At 44.2% G+C, this 22,391-nt stretch overlaps 1 protein-coding gene across 4 annotated transcripts in view; it reads left to right on the top strand.

The window, feature by feature from the left end:
* Positions 1-22,391, top strand: part of hivep3b (HIVEP zinc finger 3b) — a 69,686-nt gene continuing 47,295 nt past the window's right edge. For 2 of the 4 annotated variants that reach the window (XM_020699646.3, XM_020699644.3), the window contains exon 1: positions 1-815. The gene's annotated coding sequence lies outside the window, so the exon portion shown is untranslated. The remainder of the gene's footprint in view (positions 816-22,391) is intronic. The other 2 variants (XM_020699645.3, XM_078932868.1) reach the window with 1 other exon arrangement.

The following is a 22,391-nucleotide window of genomic DNA, read 5'->3' as shown; positions in this document are numbered from 1 at the left end:
TCTTCCCTTTTCCACTGTGCTGCAGCACTGCTCTCTACTGCTGGAACAAAGGGTCCAAAGTAGATGCAGATGCTCAGAGCGGAGACACTGGAGAACTTTGAGCTTCCACATGTGGCTGCCTTCCCCACAGGAATCACACATCTGTCTGTCTTCATGGGAATTTGGAGAGCAGCTTTGTGCTTTTTGTGCATCATGTTGACAGAAGATGATCAAGTCTGATCTAAGGCCAGGCTGCACTGCAGCTATCCGTGAGCTAACTGTAGCGGATCCTGTCATGGTCCAGCAGTGAAGAATGAGGAGGGCACAGATGAACAGGGGAGGGTGAACCCTGAAAATTATCATCGGTGGACTGCTGGCATCAGTTTTCAGGGAAAAGGGCAGAACAGCCCAGCAGACCTACATTTACTGCCCCGCCGCATGAGTTCCCCCACCTAATTACATTTGTAGTACTAAAGCAGGAAACGCGTTCCAGCCAATGGCGGCCCACGCAAGTTCTTGACTGTTCATGAGCGGCTCCAGCCCACTGGCAGAGGCTGACGGGGGGGGCGGCGCCCACCAGAGCTGCCGTGCGGGGCGGCGCGGGGACGCGGAGTGCGCTCGGCGTAGGACGAGATGTTGTTTTGTTGTGGCGATCAGCTGAATGTGGCATCACTGTCGGCTGTGACACCGCAGCGGGACGCACCAGCACCTTCCGCGGGTGCGCCTGCACACCAGCGTAGCCGCCGGCCGCGGCGCTTCTCAGACCAGGAAACGCGGACTTCTGGCCGTTTCGCTACGGGCTAAAATCGCTGCGGCGCGGATACGACAGCAGGCTGGTAAATATTAACTGTCTCTTGCTGCTTGGTTTCGGTTGTCGGGGTGAGGGGACAGTAGAAGTTGTCATGCGTGGCTCCGGCTCCGCGCTGATAAAAATTGTGGATCGGGGAGACTACTTAGGGATGTGGGACACAAACTACAGTGGAGTTGGAGTTGGAGCGGGGGCGCTGCGCAGAGACAGCTGACAACCTCATTATGTACCGTCATTCACCCCGCATGTCCCCGCAACCGGCCGAGGAAAGAGGGGCGCGTGGGTGCGTCAAGGAGACAATTTACGCACCACATTTCAGCAGGATCCAGTCTGGAAAGTTGTTTGGAACGTTGCGCCTCCACTTGCCAGATTTTTTGAGGCATTACATCATGCTTTTGTTTTCTGTTGTGTTGGTAAATGGGTTAAGATGATCAAAATGACTTTTTTGGGCATCGTTTTAACGCTTTCTACGTATGTTTACCGAATGCTTTTAAAAACTACATTATTCTTTATCAAATACAAATTTTCTGCATACATTTTATTTATGATTTGTAAGAAACCGTTGTGGAAAGACACATAAAATAGGCCTCAAAAAAGAAGTAGAACCTAAATATGGAATTATTTGGTGAGGAACCTATAATTACAACAAATATGAAGTAGATGCAGATGTGACTTATAATTGTGAGCTATTAGTTGTTAAAAGTGTCTGAGTTTTTTTAAAATAAATGTTTATCACAGTTTACTTTAGAACTGCAAAACCAAACCAAAAGAGTCTGATTCAATCCCAGGTTGTAATCAAATGGAGGAGTTTTGGACTATTATGTGATTGGGAGACCCATGCCAAATGCTCTGAAATTCATATGTTGTTGGTTTTGCACACCATCAGGAGAAGATCCATGAGCAAACATACATGGTGAACTTGGGAGGAGAAAACCAAATCTTTCCAAATGCAGTTTTCTGAAGTGAAAGGGTTTATCTGAGAGAACCTGTTTCTACACTGAGCGACACATCAGCAGTGCCCGGTGATTACAACATCTTTGGCATTTACTGCTGTAGCTGCAGACTTGTCCAATGGTTTCATTCAGTTAGATTAGCAGTATTTCCCCACAAGTGCCTTGTTTGTTTTGGGCTCTTCTTCACAATCACTGTGAAAACTGCTCCTCATTGGATGCCATGTCGCTGCTTTCAAACTAATCTGCTTTCCTGCTTCTGTCCTGGAGAAACTTGCTGGTTTAATTGAAGACCTTTGAAGTTGGTCCTTTGGTAACCATGGCAACACCAATGTCAAAACTCAACTGCTTGTTTTTTGTTTCATTTTAAAATGAGTGACAGTTTCTCCCATCTATTGATGTTAGAGAAAAGGTTTTTAATTAAAATGTTCAGTAATGTTTCTCATTCTTGACTGTTGGCTTGACGGACCTTACAAAATATTATAGACCCACTTAAATGACAATGGTGCTGTTAACATGTTCTTGGGGCATTTTTCCCATGATGGAGGACACGTCTAAAGAGGGCCATTTTAAAAAGCTTATAGGTGTGACATAGGACCCACATTGGTGGCAAGCGGCATGCTCCCTGCTCTGCTCCATTCTGGTGCATCTGCTGGTGGTTCCTTGTATATCCTTGTTTTCCTTGTCTGGCCTGGCATCTGGACCAAAACTGTACAGCTGGGTAGCTTTGAAATTGCTCACTATTTTTGTTGCACCAGTAATGTTAGGTTGGAGTTATGAGGGGCTGTAAGCTAGTGGGAGTGGGAGAGGGTATAAACTAAAGGGTCATAGGATTAAGCGGCTTACTTCAGTCTTCAGTCAACTCAGAGATGAATTTCTAAGGAATTCCTACTGTTCTGGAAAAAGTATGTTCTAGAAAATGACCATTTTTACTTTGGCTATAAACAGTATAATCATGATTAAAAGACCACTGGGAAAGTTTTTACAGTAGATCAAAAGATGATCGATGTGGGACTTTAAAAGAGGTGCACGCTCAGTTTCTATTGTCTTGTAAAGCAGGTGAGTGAGGTAGGATGCCACTTTTGCTGGAAACACGGACGGGCTGCTGCTGGGCATTGTTCATTTTCCCTGTGCACCATGAAGGGAATGAAGGCCTTAAGGACTGAACCAAGAACAAGACCTTGGATACACACTTGGACAAATTTACGCAGTGCAAAAATTGAGAGTAGGAGTGCTTCCCTGGCAGCCATTGCCCAACTATCCTAATAATTTTACTTGTTCAGTTGCAGTCCTCTGTTATCTGGATATATCTTTAGAAAAAAAATGCTCTTATTCTTTTACATTCACGTTATCTGGGTCACGGCCTGAGCTTGCATGCGTCTGGAAAGGGAATATCTATCATTGTCTGGCCTCTGCTTACCCTCTTACAGTGTGTTGGCTGCCCTACAAACACAGATAAGTTTCCTTATGTGTGTCTGGGTGGCTGCCTGGCCTATCACGTGCATGTTAACTCAGGTTATGTAATGACGGTGATGTACAGTCAGACACGCAACGCCAGTTTTGCAGGAAGAGAGCACACAAAAGAGGGGTTACTCACTCAAACACGCTTATCGAAGCAGATAATTATTATCCACAGCTGCAGAGTGAAGTGTCGTGTGATGGCAGGTTTGTGACATCACCGCAGAGCCAGGTTCCCATCAGGCTATATATGGATTTATGGTTTTTACTGCAATTCTAACAAATGCCCTGTTCGATATCAGAAATGGCGGGCATTTTGTGTGCGTTCACTTTTTATATTGACCAGCATTGTGTAACAGATATTTCTGCTTTAAGACGCTGTGCTTCACACCACAGGTGCACTATATTACCCAAAGTATTGGCTCATCTGCCTGGACTCATATGAACTGAAGTGCCATCACACATTCCTAACCCACAGAGTTCAAAATGATGTGGGTCCACCTTTTGCAGCTCTTACAGCTTCAACTCTTCTGGGAAGGCTGTCTACAAGCTAGAGGAGTGTGTTTCTAGGAATTTTGGACCAAGAGCATTGGTGAGGTCACACACTGTTGTTGGTGGAAAAGGCACACCAGACTCTGTCATCCATGTCTTTATGGACCTTACTTTGTCCACTGGTGCACGGTCATGTTGGAAGAGGAAGGGGCTGCTCCAAACTGTTCCAACAAGGTTGGGAACATGGAAATGTTCAAAATGTTTATGTATTCTGAAGCATTCAGAGTTCCATACACTGGAACTAAGGGGCAAAGCCTGACTGCTTGATTTTATATACAGTGGTGGACAAAATTGTTGGTACCCTTCAGTTAAAGAAAGTCCACAATGCTCACTGAAATGACTTGAAACGTTCAAAAGTAACATTAAATTAGAATTTATTAAAAATTAATTAAAATCAGCCATTACTTTTGAGTTGTTGATTAACAGAATTATTAAAAAAAAAAAACTAATGAAATAGGCCTGGACAAAAATGATGGTACCCATAACTTAATATTTTTTTGCACAGCCATTTGAGGCAATCACTGCAATGAAACGGTTCCTGGATTTGTCAATGAGCCTTCTGCACCTGTCCACAGGTATTTTGGCCCACTCCTCATGAGCAAACTGCTCCAGTTGTCTCAGGTTTGACGGGTGTCTTCTCCAAATGGCATGTTTCAGCTCCTTCCACAGATGTTCAATGGGATTCAGATCAGGGCTCATAGAAGGCCACTTCAAAATAGTCCAACGCTTTTCTCTCAGCCATTCTTGGGGGTTTTTGGCTGAGTGTTTTGGATCGTTGTCCTGTTGGAAGACCCATGACCTGCGACTGAGACCAAGCTTTCTGACACTAGGCAGCACATTTCTATCCAGAATGCCTTGATCATCTGGAGATTTCATTTTACCTTCACAACTTCAAGACACCCTGTGCACCCATGCAGCAAAGCAGCCCCAAAACAGAATCAGTAGGGACAGTGTTCTTTTGGTTGTATGCTTCATTTTTGAGTCTACCAACATAGAGCTGATGTGCCTTACCAAGAAGCTCCAGTTTTGTCTCATCTGTCCAAAGGACATTTTCCCAGAAGCTTTGTGACTTGTCAACATGCATTTTTGCAAATTCCAGTCTGGCTTTTTAATGATTTCCTTTCAACAGTGGTGTCTTCCTTGGTCGTCTCCCATGTAGTCCACTCTGGCTCAAACAACGACGAATGGTGCGATCTGACACTGATGTACCTTGATCTAGGAGTTCACCTTTACTGTCTTTGGAGGTTGTTCTGGGCTCTTTGGATACAGTTCCAACTATCTGTCTCCTCAATTTGTCATCAATTTTCTTCTTCCATCGTCCAGGGAGGTTGGCTACTGTCCCGTAGGTCTTTAACTTCTGAATAATATGTGCCACTGTCGTCACAGGAGCTTCAAAGCTGCTTAGAGATGGTTTTATAGCCTTTACCTTTACCATGTTTGTCTATAATTGTGTTTCTAATGTCCTGGGACAATTCTCTCCTTGGCTTTCTGTTGTCCATGTTCAGTGTCGTTCACATCTTTTCACCAAACAGCACCGTGACTATTTGTCTCCCTTTAAATAGCCAGACTGACTCATTATGGGTTTGAGAACAGCTGTGATGTCAATGAAAGGACATACCTGACTTCATCATGACCCCCTGGACAATTAGTTCTCAGTCTTTTATGGAGGTACCATCATTTTTGTCCAGTCCTATTTCATTTGTTTGTTTTTTTAAATTATTCTCTTAATCAAAAACTCAAAAGTAATGGCTGACTTTGATTATTTAATTGTCAATAAATTTTAATTCATTGTTACTTTTGAACGTTTCAGGTCATTTCAGTGATTATTGTGGACTTTCTCTCTGTAACTGAGGGGTACCAACTATTTTGTCCACCACTGTACTCGTGGAAAGGCAAAGTAATTAGGAAACCTGATTCTGATCATTTGGATGGGTGAGCAAATACATTTGGTAAGATAGTGTATGTCTGAAGAGGGCCGGGTCACCATATCTCTGCTGACATTTCTGTAATGTGGGAAAGGCTGAGGAAAAATATGAACATGCCATAACATATGCATAGGAACAATTGTTTTATTGGCAGAAATTTGGATATAAATATAAGAATCTCACCCTTTGAAGGTCAGCTACTTTTTGTATGAACTGAAAAAAAATTAGCAAGGTTTGCATTGATGAAAACATATCTGTGATTCTTTTTCAGAAGCAGATATCAGTATGTCCTCAAAAATCTCTATTTCCTCACAGCACTCCTCTGACCACACCTTAGGGTGCACAGAGCATCTGTGTGGATCACAGCCTGCAGACGTCTCTTCAACACTGATCTGTGCTCATTAACCAAACACCTGCAGAGATTACTTTTATTTACTTCAGATTCAACTGCTCCAAAATCCTGTTACTGTGTTAGATGGTGTCAGATGATGGTGTGCATTTACAAAGGACACATTTTGGAGGAAGGGGAGTACTTATAAACTTTTTTTCAAACCAACATGTATCCCCTCAAGTATTTTTCTCTTCCAACTCTTAAAATTAAAAAAAAAATTATCGTTTTTTAATTGAATCCTTTGTCTCACTGTGCAAGAAGTGAGGATTAGAAGGGGATTTCTGCTCTGTGGGAGGGCGGGGGATCTTTGGAGCTGCCCTGCTCCTGCTGCAGGGGATTCTCAAGCACACTCCTCTACTTGCTGCTGTCACCGAAACAGAGGCCAAAGAAACGCGCAGACCATCTCCCTACTAAACTGCTGAATTCTTGGAGGCAGCCTTCATTTGAACCCAATATTGTTTTGTCTGCTGTGTTTTACATTCCATCTCTTCTGCAGAGCCTTAATGCTAGGACGTGGTGTGGCATGTGTGGGGGCTTGTCTTTGTGTTTTAATGCTCTAGTTTAAAAAGACTCTATTATAAATTGCACATTTCTTATTTTTTCCCACACAGTCTTTGTAGGTAAATACGTCAGAACAGTGTCAGGTAAGCTCATGCAAAGAACTCCTCTGTTTGTATGCAGCTAGTTATGCAAGAGTGAGGTCGACTGCCATCAATTTGGAAGGTTATTTACTCCTTGCCACATGAAAGGGCTCAAAACTTGACAAATCATTTGGCGTTAACATTGACATGTTCATTTTTGTAGTGGTTTTACTGTGAAGCCGATGCGGCGCTGCCATCCTGCTTGAGATGCGTGCTTTAAACGGTGTTTAACCTTTTGTTTTAGAGAAATTGACGTGGCAAACGCAGGTATCGTTATGCAGAATCTGCATGTGTCTGCGCTCCACAGGTTTTCTGCAGCTGTTAATGTCTGCATTGCTTTTGCTGATGCCTCTATACTGCAGCCTCTCAGCAAGGGAGTCTGTTTCATCTAATTGAAGGTCAATATTTGTATGAGCATTCCTACAGACAACTTTCCTGCAGAAGGCTGGACTCAGGAGAAGACAGGCTGCCAGTGTACTGTAGTAAAATCAGAGTGCATACTGTATTCCTGTCTGACACTGCTACACCTGTCTCTACCGTGTAGTAGAGGAGTCCTTTCACAATTTGAAATTAGTAGTAGTTATTTGATCACGCTGAGAGACTTAGTGTTTTCCTTTGATGCCCTTAGCATATTGAGTGTCCCAGTCTGGGAATGATTCTTAGAAACAAATTAAACAAGATCAATTAAATTGACAGAATGTGTGGAAATGTCCTTGCTTTTTAAAACCCTGCTACTGAGTGAGTTTGCAAACAGAAAAAAACATCTGGAAAAGAATCCAAAACCAGTCAACCATTTAGGTTTGACCAATATGTCACATAGCTGAAAGATTCAGTCAAAAACAAACAAGTGAACATGAATCAAGAGTTTGCTGTAAATGTTCCATTTTAAAAATAGTATGACTACCATCACTTTTTGCATTGATCAGTTTCAGGGTGAAGATAGACTTGATATATGAAAATCCTTGCTGAGAATGTTAGGGTATCATTCACTTTGGTAAGAAGAAACTATTATCAAGGGCTGCCCCAAAAATGTACAATAAAAAAAGATGTAAACAGACAAAATCTGGCAAAAGCAAAGGTGCATTATTTTAAGTAAAACATTATTTTCTAGGCTTGATCGCTGATTTTAACCTTGAAGAAGAAACAATCTTCAGATCCAGGCTTTTAAACTTTTTTGCAGAAAATGGATGCAAGTTTAGGCTTTTTTTAGGCTCTTTTGAAAGATAACGTGAGCATTAATTAAGTCAGTCAGTCAGTCACTAGTAAGTCTTTATTTCTGAAGCTCCTGTCTCAGATAAAAATCTCAAAGGGATTCATAATCTTAAAAAACACATAAAAATAATAAAAAATATTTATGTCAGACGGCTGTTGATAGTTGCCAAATTTAATTCCTATAATATTAACAGAGGTAGGTTTTTTTCCTCAATTTTATTGATCAAAGTGCAAGGAAACAGCAAGATAACAAATGTTATAAAATGACCAGAACAAACATCCAGGAGTTGATTACCTAAATACATGCAAAGATTCACAAATATAAATCTGTTAGAGGAGTGATATTACTTTTAAGTATAAATTTACATCTTTAAGGAATTAATGACATTTTATGATTACATTTACATTTATGACTATAGCATTTTGCAAAAGGAATAAATATTTTTTTTAAAAGGATCATATTATGATTTTTATTGATCTTCGGATTAAACAGTTGTACCTTTTCCCATCTTAGGACATTAAGGTAGATTTGTTTTCAGCATTGATCTGTTATAAAAGAGTTTTTAAATGTTTACAATGGTTGTATTTTGATTTTTTTGATTCAGATTGATCTTTGGAACCTCTTAACATCTTTCCCCCACTTTCCGTAACCATGAGTGCAAAGGATTTTTGTAATTCCAGCTGGAGGTGGATGTCTGTAAAATAAAATGATGACTTATGTCATTATTTAAGGATTTGGAGATGCTGCAAAAGCGGGAGTCTTCAGAAGACTAGAGAGCATATGTCTATGTGGAAAGCTGTAGAAAACTCAGACTGAGGAGTCACAGCGGTTTTCTTTGGTAATCCTGCTGGCCTCACTCAGCAGTCCCAGTGTTTGCATATAGATAGTCGACCACTGCCTCCTTTTTGCGGCTTTGCGCCGTCAGCACAGAATGAGAGAGCAACCCCAGCTCAGTGACTGCATACTTTGATCTGTCATCAACGCTCCACACCCCTAATATGCTTAACGGCAGTGCCTTTGTCTTCTGCGAGCCCCGCTCTTGCTCTGGTGTCAGCTGATTGACAGGCTGTTGGGCTGCAAGGGCGTTGAAGGAGAGAGGAGGACACATGATGTTCATCCCGGCTGAGGCACTTGCACCCACTGGGACACCACAGCACCTAGCTGGTAACATGTTTTCTGCTGAAGCTACCAAAGGTTTCATTGGCCTTCATGGCTCTTCCTCCTCTGCTTCAGGACTCTCCCCGTCTGTCTCCAGAGTCTCCATGTGCTGGTGGTATGTAGGGAGGCTCACTGGAATTCTTTGTGCGTGGCTGGAGCTAAATTCCTGTTTAGTGCCCCTGAGCAGTGTCCTTTACAGTTGGAGTACCCACATTACACAAAGGAGGAGAATAGGAGGAGTCCTGGTGAGAGCTGCCAAGGAAGAGGATAAAGGCCAGAGGGTAGAAAGTAAAGAAATGAACTTATTCTCTCAGCAGAAAACACAGAGCTTTTGGCAGAGGTGTGTGAGTGTCTGATTTCAAAATCAACTAAAGATTTCTTTGTACCAGCCTGGTGTGTGAGTGAGCCGTCTCTGTCAGTCTGTCCCTCATAGGTTACAGTTGTACAGCAGCTTATGCTGTTAACGACTCATAAAACGTCGGTGGTTAGTTATTGTTTGTCTGACCTTTTTTTGTGATCAAACACTGTTGTCTCTTTATGTGAATGCAGACCTCTTAAGCTGCAGTTCCTTTTGCAGAGTTTCCCCGTTTCCTGCCGTTAGTCTGTGTAATGTGAGGTTGATGGCTTTTCAGTGTAGCTTCTGTGTTATCTGTGTCTTTTTTCACTGCGTTCACAGATGTACCTATCTCTCATTTGCTAAATATTTGATATATTATTGGCATGTTTGTTTTCCATTATTTCTCCAGTGATATTGTTAGCAGGTTGGTAACTGCACTGCGGTGCTGCGTGGCACCTGGACTACCGTGTCAACTTCACCTGGGTACATTTCTCCAGAATCAAATAAGTCACAGCAAACAATTCCTCTTTCTCTGACTTCACTCTCAGCCGACACACAGCTGGGAGTGATCGCCTCATTTATTTAGACACACCCATAATCATTAATCCAACGCACCTGGACAAGAAACAAAACAGGAAATAACACAAACCACTTTCAAAATAAAATACACAATAGAAAATTAATGCAGAATATAACAGAAATTGAGATCACATTCAAACACCCCCACTTGATCTCACATTACTGCATCTTAGCTAAACATTACACATGTCCAAACAGAAACTTGTTAAATATTCCCAACTTCAATTTTGTTGCAAATTTGGTAAACAAATCGGCCACCATCTAAACATATCTTCCCACTATTCACAGTTGATCTGATGAAGTAGTACTTTATGTCAACATGTTTGCACCTTTGTCTGCTAACTGCGTTTTTGGCTAAGGCTATGGTAGCTTGGTTGTCTTGGTACATCTTTGGAAGTGCATATGGATGTTTATCCGTTCCCTCTAGCAGTTGTTTTAAGCACAAACATTCCTGATGGTTCTTTATGAAATACACATAGATTGCACTAGAAAAATCTTCTGTAAATGAAACTGCATATCTGTGACCATCTCTGGACTCTGGGTGCAGTGGTCCAACCAGGTCAGTATGAACAAGCTCTAAAGGCATTTTAGCTCTTACATCAGGCTCTCTATTTCTGGTTTGGTAAAGTTTACCCTCATTGCACACTTCACATGTTGGAATTTTGGTAGTTGAACCCTTGATTTTCATACCATTAACGACATTTTGCAACTTCTGAATATCTGCATAATTACAATGTCCCAGAATTTCATGCCACGTCTGCATGTCAAAGTATCCTTTACACGTGTCATCACACTGATTAGCATAAGTTTCATCATTACTTGTGTGTAAATAATATAACTTTTCATGTACATAAATAAGAAATTTTCGTACCGTCTCTGTGAATCAAAACGTCCTTCCTGTTCTTGAAGATCACAGTCGCTCCACCAGCTGTTGCTGCTTTTACCCAGATGATGTCCTGTGGGTAGGATGGGATGCACAAGGCCTGCTTCAACACAGCCTTTACACGTCTGCCTCAGCTGTCAACCAGACAGACCTCCGCGTCACCGCGACGCTCCGCCACCGCTTTACACTTTGTGCCATCAGCCAGCTCCACACTGTGTGATCCAGCCTGGAAGTTCTCATCAAAACGTCTGCCGGTGCTGTCTGCGTCTGCGGGTGCTGTCTGCGTCTGGGGGTGCTGTCTGCGTCTGCTGTCTGCGGGTGCTGTCTGTGTATGCCGGTGCTGTCTGCGTCTGCCGGTGCTGTCTGCGTCTGCTGGTGCTGTCTGCGTCTGCTGGTGCTGTCTGCCGGTGCTGTCTGCGTCTGCAGGTGCTTTCCTGGTGCGTGCTGCCTTTGCACATGCTGCACCACAGTTTGCGCTGGCAGGTTCTGGCCAGGTGTCCCTTCAGGCCGCATCTGAAGCATACGAAGTCCTTTGTCGCCTTCTCTGCTCCTCGCTCACCTGAGCTGGCAGGTCTCCCCCTCTGATGCACGCGGGCGTTCATCACGTTGTCACCTGCTGCGGTCGCACGCATCTTTTCAGTGTCCTCACAGCTCCGTAGCTTTGTTTTAAACTCTGCAAACGACATGGTCTCATCCTGTTGTGTCACATGGATTGCAAATGGTTGGAATGACTCAGGTAGCCCTTTCAGGACCATGGCAACCAGCAGACCATCGCTCAGGGTTTCTCCGGCGTTTCTCAAGCTGTCTCAGAGCCGATTATATATTCTGTCACGCTTTCATTGGCCGGCTTTTTCAGTGAAGTCAGGTCAGTATAAAGACTGATGATACAAGGCTTTCCTTTATTTAGGTAGTAGTCTCTCAGGATCTGTAGCGCCTTGCGGCCGTCATCTGCTGCCTCACGCATCACCAGCGACAGTCTCTTGTCATCCAGAATCTGGATCAGTTCAGCACATGCCTCCGCATTTTTAGCAGGATCCTCGTCGTCATCATCAGGGTCAGACGCATTCAGAATGGCGTCTTTCAATCCTTGTAGTCGAAGATGACCCAAGAATTTGGTTTCCCATAGTTCATAGTTCTTCTTATCTCCGTCGAGCAGAAGCCGGGACCAGCGGCTTGTATCAGCTGTTCGTCTGCTCATGGTGTCAACTTCCTCACAAAAAGTGGAAAACACACTTTATAGTCTCAGGTGTCTCCTGGGACCATAACCTGTTAGCAGGTTGGTAACTGCACTGCGGTGCTGCGTGGCACCTGGACTACCGTGTCAACTTCACCTGGGTACATTTCTCCAGAATCAAATAAGTCACAGCAAACAATTCCTCTTTCTCTGACTTCACTCTCAGCCAACACACAGCTGGGAGTGATCGCCATCATTTATTTAGACACACCCATAATCATTAATCCAACGCACCTGGACAAGAAACAAAACAGGAAATAACACAAACCACTTTCAAAATAAAATACACAATAGAAAATCAATGCAAAATAAAACAGAACTTGAGATCACTTTCCAACCGAAATGTTTACAAGTTTAAGAATATTGTTAAAGCCATAGTTACATTTACCTTTTAAAAATAGCAAGTGGATTCCGTTTTTTTCCCCAAACATTCTGCAATTCTGCAAAAATTCCAGACACTAAAAAAAATAACACTGACTTACTGTAAGAAATTAAAGTAGTCCTTCACACCAAATGTTTTTTCCTTTACTCATTTTAGTGCTCAGCTCATTTTCATTATAGTTACTGCGTAACTAATTAAGCTTAAATTTAAAAGATATTTTGTATTAAATGAGGAAATTGATTAACAGTAAATTGATAACAACAATAAGCGATGTGACAATTAATTGAGTTAATTGATTAATCAATTTATATTCCTATGATCCAACATGACCGATCTGTCTGATGTATGTTGTCAGTCGAATAAACCTATACCATCATAAAATCATTGAATCGAATCAGCGACAACAATTCCGATATGAATCGAATCAACATTAGAATTAATTGTTATACCACTAGTTAGCTTCAGCCTTTTTTTTTTAACTTGTCCTGTCCAACAGCTGGGCAGACAGATGAGAGCTGAGGGCCTCTTGTGTTGGACATATTTTACTCTAACAAGAGGGGTTATTAATCTTCAGACAATACCAAAGGTATGACTGAATAAACCCCTTTTGTAATTGAGGCCAAGAAGGGAAGAAGAGAGAGGGATGTTAGAGAGGGGGGGTGATAGTGAGAGGGGGGGGGGGGGGGGGTCAGCGGGGCCCAGCGCTCAGGGGCAAGGACCAGGACCCATCCTCCAGGGACACGAACACCCCCGGCAAACAGCTAAACAACTAAACACATTTGGTCAAAAACCCACACTTAAACCCAAATCTGTCCAGACAGGCAAAGGGAATGATATCCCACAATCCCTTGCGGTGCCGATCTAATGGCAGCACCAAAGTTACACCTACTTAATTGAATTAATTTGAATGAAAGTAAAATAACTGTCTGATAACTACGTGTTATTTTTAAGCTGACTTAACAAAAAAAAACCATTTATCTTAACTGTAGCAAATAATTAAGTTAGATCAAAGTAAAAAAGTTTATCTTTCCAACATCCATATGTGGTCTTATCAGCCTCTCACGGTGGAAAAAGTATTATCTGAGCTTCTTCATCCACTAAATCATCTTCAAATGGACACGCCATGCTGCTTCACCTCTCTGAAAACAAACTAACCTTCAACTAAACCTGTTCCAGACCATGTTATGTTCAGAGCATGAGTTACTATGGCAACTTGACATACCCTGAAACATACCTCCATTTTTGGAACTGAAAGCTGAGGTTATCAACTTCCTTAGCCTCAAACTTACCGTGGGAGCTAGCATAACCTGCTTCCTGGAATACCCCCCTGGCTTCTAAAGACAGTCAAAATGACTGATAATTCCAAAATGAACATCATAGGGTGACTTCAATCATTTAACCAAGGTTGGGGAGCATTTGAGTTAATCAGGAAGTTAGTTTAGTCTGTGTGCAGCGTAGCAACTTCATGCAGCTGTTTGGTTCTGACTCTTTTTCCAGCTCATTGCTTTCTGCAGATCTTGAGCTCTGTGGGGTTTGTCAGCCACAAGTAGATCTGATAATAACTTGGGTCCCACATCAGAAAGGGATTTATAAACTAGTAGAATTTCTTTAAAATCAATTATCTGTGCAACTGGTCACTAGTGTAAGGACTTAAGGACTGGGGTGATGTGGTCGGTTCTGGTAAAATTTCTATCAGGAGCGTTCAGACTGAGCCGCAGCTTTTTAACAGTCTCTTTTTGAAAGAAGTTACAGTCCCCCAGCTTGCAACAGATGAAGTCATGAATCAGCTTCTCTAAATCTTGTTCAAACTTCAGATCTTTGAGTCTCACTGTTTGATTACGATGGGCCCAGCGGCGCCGGATGGGCTGCCCATCTGCACCTGGGGCTGGGATCGGCCCTTCCCTGGCTCTGGGATGGGACGGGACAACCCTCTCGGGGCCCCCGGTCGCTCTGGGTGTCACCCGCTTCGGCTGCGGGGTCTGGGGTGGGGTGGGGTGGGGGGCTTGTCGGCCCTGTCCTGTGGGGGGGCGTTCTGGGGGGAGGGGGGCCCATTATTGGTACGGGTCGGGGGGGCTAACGGGTCGGGGTCTCCGCTGAGGCAATCGGTGGTTGCCTCGGCCAGTTGGCCTCCTCGGTCCCGTCGAGGCCTGACCAGAGCTCCTCTAGGGCCGGCGTCTGGGGGTGGGGGCCTGGGCTTGCTCCGGGGGGGGCGACGCTTTCTGGCTCCTCTCTCTCTGTGTGGGGTGGGTGGTGCCGGGACTGGGGTGTCGCCGCCTCCGGGGGTGGGGCCCCTGGGCTGGGTGGCCCTGGCCCCTTTGCTGGGGGGGGGGGGCTGGGGGACGGCTGTTTGACCACCAGGGGCCAGTCTACCAGCTGTCCCCAACTTACCCCCTTCCTCATATAACCTCATATTAGGGTGAGGGGGTGGGGGGTCTAGCCTGCGATGCGCCTTGGGGGGGGGCTACTTGGCAGTGGCCCCCCTCCTATGGTTGCTGTATGGAGTGGGCCCCCCCTCTTTCGGTTTTATTTGCACCTTAGACATGTAGGGTCCTTGGTAGGGGGGGTGCTTGGACATCACTGCAAGCAAGCAGCAGATGTCCTCCTGGCACCCTACCCGCCAATTTTAACCGCACCTTAGACATTTAGGGCCCCTTGGTGTGGAGGGTGAGGGGGCATCACTGTGAGTAATCAGGAGATGTCCCCTTAGTGCCCTACTCGCCAATTTTAACTGCACCCCCCTTAGTACACACACCCCTCCCCCTTCAATATATACACTCAAACATAAACACACACACATGCACACAAACACCCTCTCAAACACCCATACACGCACACACATTTTACAAGGAAGGTGGGACCTGGGTCCATCTGTCCCCTACCCCTTCCCTGGTGGGGGGTGTGGGCCCCTTGGCGATGGCGGCCGTGTCCCTTGGGTGCCGGCTCCCTGGGCCCGGCGGTGCTCTCTCCGCACGGTGGGGGGGTTCATATTACACCTGAGCCGGGGGTGTTCGTGTCCCTGGAGGATGGGTCCTGGTCCTTGCCCCTGGGCGCTGGGCTCCGCCAAACTTCCAACATGGCCGAGCCTGGTCGGGCCATATTTATAACACCCCTTGTGGGCCACCCTTTTTTCCCCGGGGTTCCCCCCTCCTGGGCGGGGGCGGCGGGCCCCTGCCTTGCTCCTACCTGGACCAACCGTGGGCCGGGTGGGTGGCTGCCTGGGGTGCGGAGCGGGTCTTTCTTGGGGGGTCCTGGCTCGTACTTGGGGTCGGGGCGGGGGGATGCCCGGAACTCCTGGGTGGTGGTGGGGTGCTCGTCTGGGGCTGTGGGCGTCCCTCTCCGGTGGGGCCCTGCGTTGGGCTCTTCCGGCGCGGCGGGGGGGCTGCTTTCCTGGCAGGGCTGGGGCGGCGCTCTCTTTCCCTCCGTGCCTCCCTGCTCTCTGGCTCTGGGGGCCTCGCGGCGGTCCTGCTGGCCCTGGCCTGGGTGGCGGTCTTGGTCGCCCGGGGGGCGGTTGTTCCCTGCCTGTTCCCGTGTGGCGTTGGGGGAATTCCGGCTGCCGCTGCTGCTGCGGCGGGGGTCTGGGTGTGGGGGTGGCTGGGCGCTCCTCCTCCTTCTTTTAACATTCCACCATCCATTTTAGAAGAACATAAACACTCACTTGAGCACAGGTGTTAGCTCACCTTTGCACTAATAGTTTGCATGATTGAATGAATGAAAGATTTCACACTAGTTGGTTTTAAGGCATAGGTATGCGTTCGTGAACACTATCTGTTTTGTGTACATGTTGACATGTGGACATTTTTGCAGCTAGCAGGTGTGTTGATAATATTTGAGTGTGTGTGAACAGGCCCCGCCCTTTTTGTACTACATTTGAACCGTACCGTAATGATAAACAACCAGTAAACCTGTCTGCTCTATGCTGCTTCATGGTCTTACCCCCCTTCCCCTCCTATTATCACCCTCCTACCCCCCCCCTCTCTCTAACGTCCCTCTCTCTTTTTCCCCTCTTTCCTTTTCCGTCCGGTCCAACACCAAAGATTTTCAAACATGATTGAAATTAATAAAGTTTGGCCTCAATTACAAAAGGGGTTTATTCAGACATACCTTTGGTTTGTCTGAAGATTAATAACCCCTCTTGTTAAAATAAAATATGTCCAACACAAGAGGCCCTCAGCTCTCATCTGTTTGCCTAACTGTTGGACAGGACAAGTTTAAAAAAAAAAAACAAAAAAAAGAAGATTATATTATATGCCCGGGCAGTGTGTTTGGGGTCGTTGTCACATTGATCAGCGGAGGTGTGGTTGTCTCGCTGTGTCCTGAAGTCAAACTACTGCGCGCGTGGAACTTGAAGTCTAAAGGGCTACCTCTAAGCGCAATGCTGGACTTTTTTTAATGTGTGTCACATTATTGTATTGGGTTAAAAAAAAAATTCAATTTTGTACAATGTCCTACAATGTGTGTACTGAAAATGAATATACATACTTGTTTGCCTAAAATAAGAATATGATTTGTGAAGAATCTACTTAAAATTAAAGGTAAATTGTATTTACGTTTCCTAAAATGTAACTGAGTTGTTGGTTCAATATTCTTGGTTAACGAATTGTTTAATATACTCACCTGGTTTACCTTATGTTTAATAAATGTACTTACCTGTTTATTTATTGTTCTGGTTTGATTTTTTTAGAGGTATTTCACCTTCTAATATCTGCTACTACTATCTACTATCTGCTACTATCAACTGGTCAATAAAAACTTGGAAATAGTAAAATCCTGGGTCCCTGTCCCTTTGCAAGTGTGGGAGCATGCAGTTCACATATGCACTTGACAGGCGTTATCATGTTGAAAGACCCAGCCATGTTTCATCTTCAATGCCCTTGCTTATGGAAGAAAGATGTCACTCATAATCTGATTATACATGGCCCCATTCATTCTTTCCTTTACACGGATCAGTTGTCTTGGTTCTTTTGCTGAAAAACAGCCCCAAAGCATGATGTTTCCACCCCCATGCTTTATAGTAGGTATGGTGTTCTTTGGATGCAGCTCAGGATTCTCTGTCCTCCAAACACAATGAGTAGAGTTCTTACCAAAACGGTCTATTTTTGTTTCATCTGACCATACGACATTCTCCCAGTCCTAATCTGGATCATCCAAATGCTGTCTGGCAAACTTTAGATGATCTGCACATGTACTGGCTTTAGCAGGGGGACACATCTGGCACGGCAGGGTTTAAGTCCCTGGCGGTGTAGCGTGTTACTGATGGTAGCCTTTGATACTTTGGTCCCAGCCCTCTGTAGGTCATTCATGTGTGATTCTAGGATTTTTTCTCACCATTTTTTGATCATTTTGACCCCATGGGGTGAGATCTTGCAGGGAGCCCCAGATGGAGGGAGATAATCAGTGGTCTTGTATGTCTTCCATTTCCTAAAATTTGCTCCCACAGTTGATTTCTTCACACCAAGCTTCTTACCTGTTGCAGATTCAGTCTTCCAGCCTGGTGCAGGTCAACAATTTGGTTTCTGGTGTCCTTAGACAGCTATTTGGTCTTGGCCATAGTGGAGTTTGGAGTGTGACTGTTTGAGGTTGTGGACAGGTGTCTTTACATAGATAACCAGTTTAAACAGGTGTTATTAATACAGGTAATGAGTGGAAGACGAAGGATTCTCTACAGAAGAAGTTACAGGTCTGTGAGAGACAGAAATGCTTATTTGTAGATGACCAAATACTTATTTTCCACCATAATTTGCAAATAAATTCTTTAAAAATCATTTCCTGAATTTCTAATGAACTACTGACACTCTGCAGAAACGTTCTAGAAAACAACAGTTTAATATATATATATATATATATATATATATATATATATATATATATATATATATATATATATATATATAAAAAGGCGCCCCTCTCACCCTCCGCGGGTGGTTTCTCCTCCAAGCTCGGGTCTTCTACCAGAGGCCTGGGAGCTTGAGGGTCCTGCGCAGTATCTTGGCTGTTCCTAGCACTGCGCTTCTCTGGACTGAGAGGTCTGAGGTTTTTCCAGGTATCTGTTGTAGCCACTCCTCCAGCTTGGGGGTTACTGCCCCGAGTGCTCCAATTACCACAGGCACCACTGTCACCTTCACTTTCCAGGCTTTCTCCAGTTCTTCTCTGAGTCTCTGGTATTTCTCCAGTTTCTCATGTTCCTTCTTCCTGATGTTCTCATTGCTTGGCACTGCCACATCCACCACAACGGCTTTCCTCTGTTCTTTGTCCACCACTACAATGTCTGGTTGGTTCTCCATTACCATCTTATCAGTCTGGATCTGGAAGTCCCACAGGATCTTTGCCCTCTCATTCTCTACCACCTTCGGAGGTGTTTCCCATTTTGACCTTGGGGTTTCCAGTCCATATTCTGCACACATGTTCCTGTATATTATTCCAGCCACTTGATTGTGGCACTCCATGTATGCTTTCCCTGCCAGCATCTTACACCCTGCAGTTATGTGCTGGATTGTTTAAGGCGCCTCTTTGCACAGCCTACACCATGGGTCTTGTCTGGTGTGGTAGATCTGAGCCTCTATCGCTCTGGTGGGTCTAAGGGCAGGGATGCCAGCTTAGTCAGTTTTTTAGTTCATTTTTAGTATTTTCCTATTGAACTCTTTGTATTCGTGATCCTTTTGAGTTCATGTTTTATTTCGAAGCCCATCGAGACGACTGTTGTTGTGATTTTGGGCTATACAAATAAATTGAATTGAATTGAATTGAATTGGTGCTCAGGGCTTGTTCCTGAGCTGCTAGGATGAGCGCTTCAGTGCTGTCCTGTAGGCCAGCCCTTTCTAGCCATTGGCAAGACTTCTTGATATCAGCCACTTCAGTTATGGTCCAGTGGTACATCCCTTGCAGGGGTTTGTCCTCCCATGAGGATCAGTCCTCCAGCACTGTATCCTCTGCTCTCCATTGCCTGAGACATTCACTGAGCACACTGTCATTTGGGGCCTTGAGCTTGATGTAATCATGCATCTTGGATGTTTCATCCTGGATAGTGGCTTTTACGCTCACTAATCCTCGGCCTCCTTCCTTGCGGCTAGCATACATTCTCAGGGTGCTGGATTTTGGATTGAACTCTCCATGCATAGTGAGGAGCTTTCGTGTTTTAACATCCTTGGTCTGTATCTCTTCCTTTGGCCATCTTATTATTCCAGCAGGGTATCTGACAAGTGGCAGTGCGTAGCTGTTTATTGCTGTTTATTGGTATATCACACATTTGATGGACAGTTGTGCAAGTGGCTTCCCATTGGCTTCAAGGGTGGTTTTCCACAGCTTCATTAAGTTTCCTATGAAGGCTCTTAGAGTCCTGTTGATGTTGTACAGCTCCAAGCATTCAGTGATCCATGTGTATGTCATTGAGTCATAGGCCTTCTTGTAGTCAATCCAGGCTGTGCACAGGTTGGTGTGTCATGACTTACAGTCTTAAGGGACTGTTCTGTCTACCAGGAGTTGGTGTTTGGCGCCTCTGGAGTCTCTACCAATGCCCTTTTGTGTGTTACTCATGTATTGATCCATGTGCCTATTTATCTTGGTTGCAATGATGCCTGACATGAGCTTCCATGTTGTGGAGAGACAGGTTGTTGGCCGGTAGTTGGATGGGACTGCACCCTTTGAGGGATCCTTCTGGATCAGGATCGTTCGCCCTTCCGTTAGCCATTCGGGGTGAGTCCCATCCCTAAGCAGCTGGTTCATTTGTGCTGCCAGGCGCTCATGGAGTGCGGTAAGCTTCTTTAGCCACTTGTCATGTATCATGTCAGGGCCCGGTGCTGTCCAGTTCTTCATACCTGAGACTCTTTTTTGGATGTCTGCCACTGTTATGGTTACTGGATTCTGTTCAGGGAGGTTGCTATGTTCTTTTCTCAGAACGACCAGCCACTGGGCATTACTGTTATGTGCTGTCTCTTTCTCCTATATACTTTTCCAGTACTGTGCAGTTTCCAGCCTTGGTGGGTCTGCTTGGCTGTTTTGACCTTGCCACTGAGCGTACACTTTCGCAGGTTGAGTTGCGAACGGCCTGTTTATTCGTCTGGCTTAATTGTCTCTTGTGTACCTCTTTAGGCGGCTGCTCAAGGCTAAGAGCTTTCGTTTGGCAGTTTCCAGTGCTTCAGGTATGGGCATCTGGCTGTGTCTCTTAGGTACTTGCTTTCTCATTGTACCTCTTTGAACCTCTGTCAGCTTACTCACATCCTTCCAAGTTGGCTTGATGGTGGGTATTGTTTTCTCCCATGGTTACTCTTATAGTCAAGCATCTCAAGGATCACTGCTGCTGAAATTTAAACCAGTTCATTGGTTTCTGTGATGGTTGTGGTGGGAATTGCCCTACATTCACAGTTTCCAGTAGACTTTCAGAAGTAGAATCCTGCATGACAGTCCTGCACCTTACCAACCGAGCTACCCAGCTGGTTTTATATATATATAGATCAGTGACGTGCAGTCAGGAGAGGCAGGTGAGGCTGTGCCTCACCTGTCATTATGGGAAGAAAAGAGAAAAAATAAATTCAATTATTATATTTAATCAGTAATTTGTGCATTGCAGTCATTTTCCATTTAAATGTACCATTTTTGGGTGTTTTTTCTTTTTAAAATAGCTGAATTTCCACATTTGCCATTCAGATACTAAGTGACGTGCGATGAGGCACCAGCCCGCTGAGCCTCACCTTGGATTGCGCAATACCTATGCAGTCAGACGGTACTGCTGTCTCTCTGTATGTCGGTTCAATCACTTGTACTGTATGAGCTGAGTTTATATAATTTAGCAGATGTATATGATGTACAGTGTTTGTTTTTATAAATAACTGTATGTGAGGGACGTGTTTCTTGTGCTGAGCGCTAAACGCCGGCAAAAAAGCCGCTGGGTGAGGCCAGACATTCTCGTGCCTCATGTTAGGGGGCGCCGGTGAGCCCTGAGATTATGACGCTAAAAAATACTAGAAGAAGTGATAGCAAGCGGCAAGTCATTTTCTTCAGAAGGAGCGGCGTATGGACTTTATTTACAAGTAAAGGTAAGAGGATAATAACGTTTGTGCTTTTTTCTATGCTGCAGTTTGTATATGAAAAAAACACGTTGAAATGATATTTTAAACAAAACACGTTAACTGTTGTCAATTAAATGGTGAATAAGTTACTCAGTATGGTTCATATGTTTGTAAATCTGACTGATGACGTCAGTGCCTCACCAGCCATTAACCTCACCGCACGTCACTGATATAGATATATAGATATATATATCTATATATATATAGATATATATATAGATATATGTCTATATATATATATAAAACCAGCTGGGATATATATAGATAGATATTTTTAATAAAAACTTAATTGCACTCTGAACTGATTTTTCAAAAGAAAACTTTCCAGTAAAACATAGGTGGAAAATTTGGCCTTTGATTGAAAAACATTGTTGTCAATATCCAAATAACCCTGTTAATGAATTTATTTAGAAAACTATGACCTCTAGAGTGTTGGCACTAAAGCTTGACATGATTCTGTCTTTTCCAACTTTAACTTTTTGAAAAAGTGCAAAACTACTGTGATCATGAAGAGAGCTGCTCTTGTAGAGGTTTTGATAAATTACACCAAAGAAATTGATCCAAAAGGTCTGCTTTAAGGGGTTTCTTAATGTTTTTTACATCAGGTAAATAATTCAACAGAAGAATAGTTCATGCTGAAGTCTGAGAGAAACTAAGACCAGTTAATCATCCTTTTGCACAGTTTTCCACTGAATGAGACTTGCCAGACCACAATGAGCAGAATGAAAAGTGAGGGCAGAAGAGACTGCTCGCCAAGGGCTGGGATTTTGCTCCTTAAATGACCCTTTGTGTTTCAAATACCTCTGAGTTTGCCTGATCACAAACGTCCTCACCCTGTG

Source organism: Oryzias latipes, chromosome 16 (genome assembly GCF_053564925.1).
Source record: "Oryzias latipes strain Hd-rR chromosome 16, Olatipes_Hd-rR_3.1".
NCBI lineage: Eukaryota > Metazoa > Chordata > Actinopteri > Beloniformes > Adrianichthyidae > Oryzias > Oryzias latipes.
This window is presented reverse-complemented; position numbering and strand designations above follow the sequence as displayed.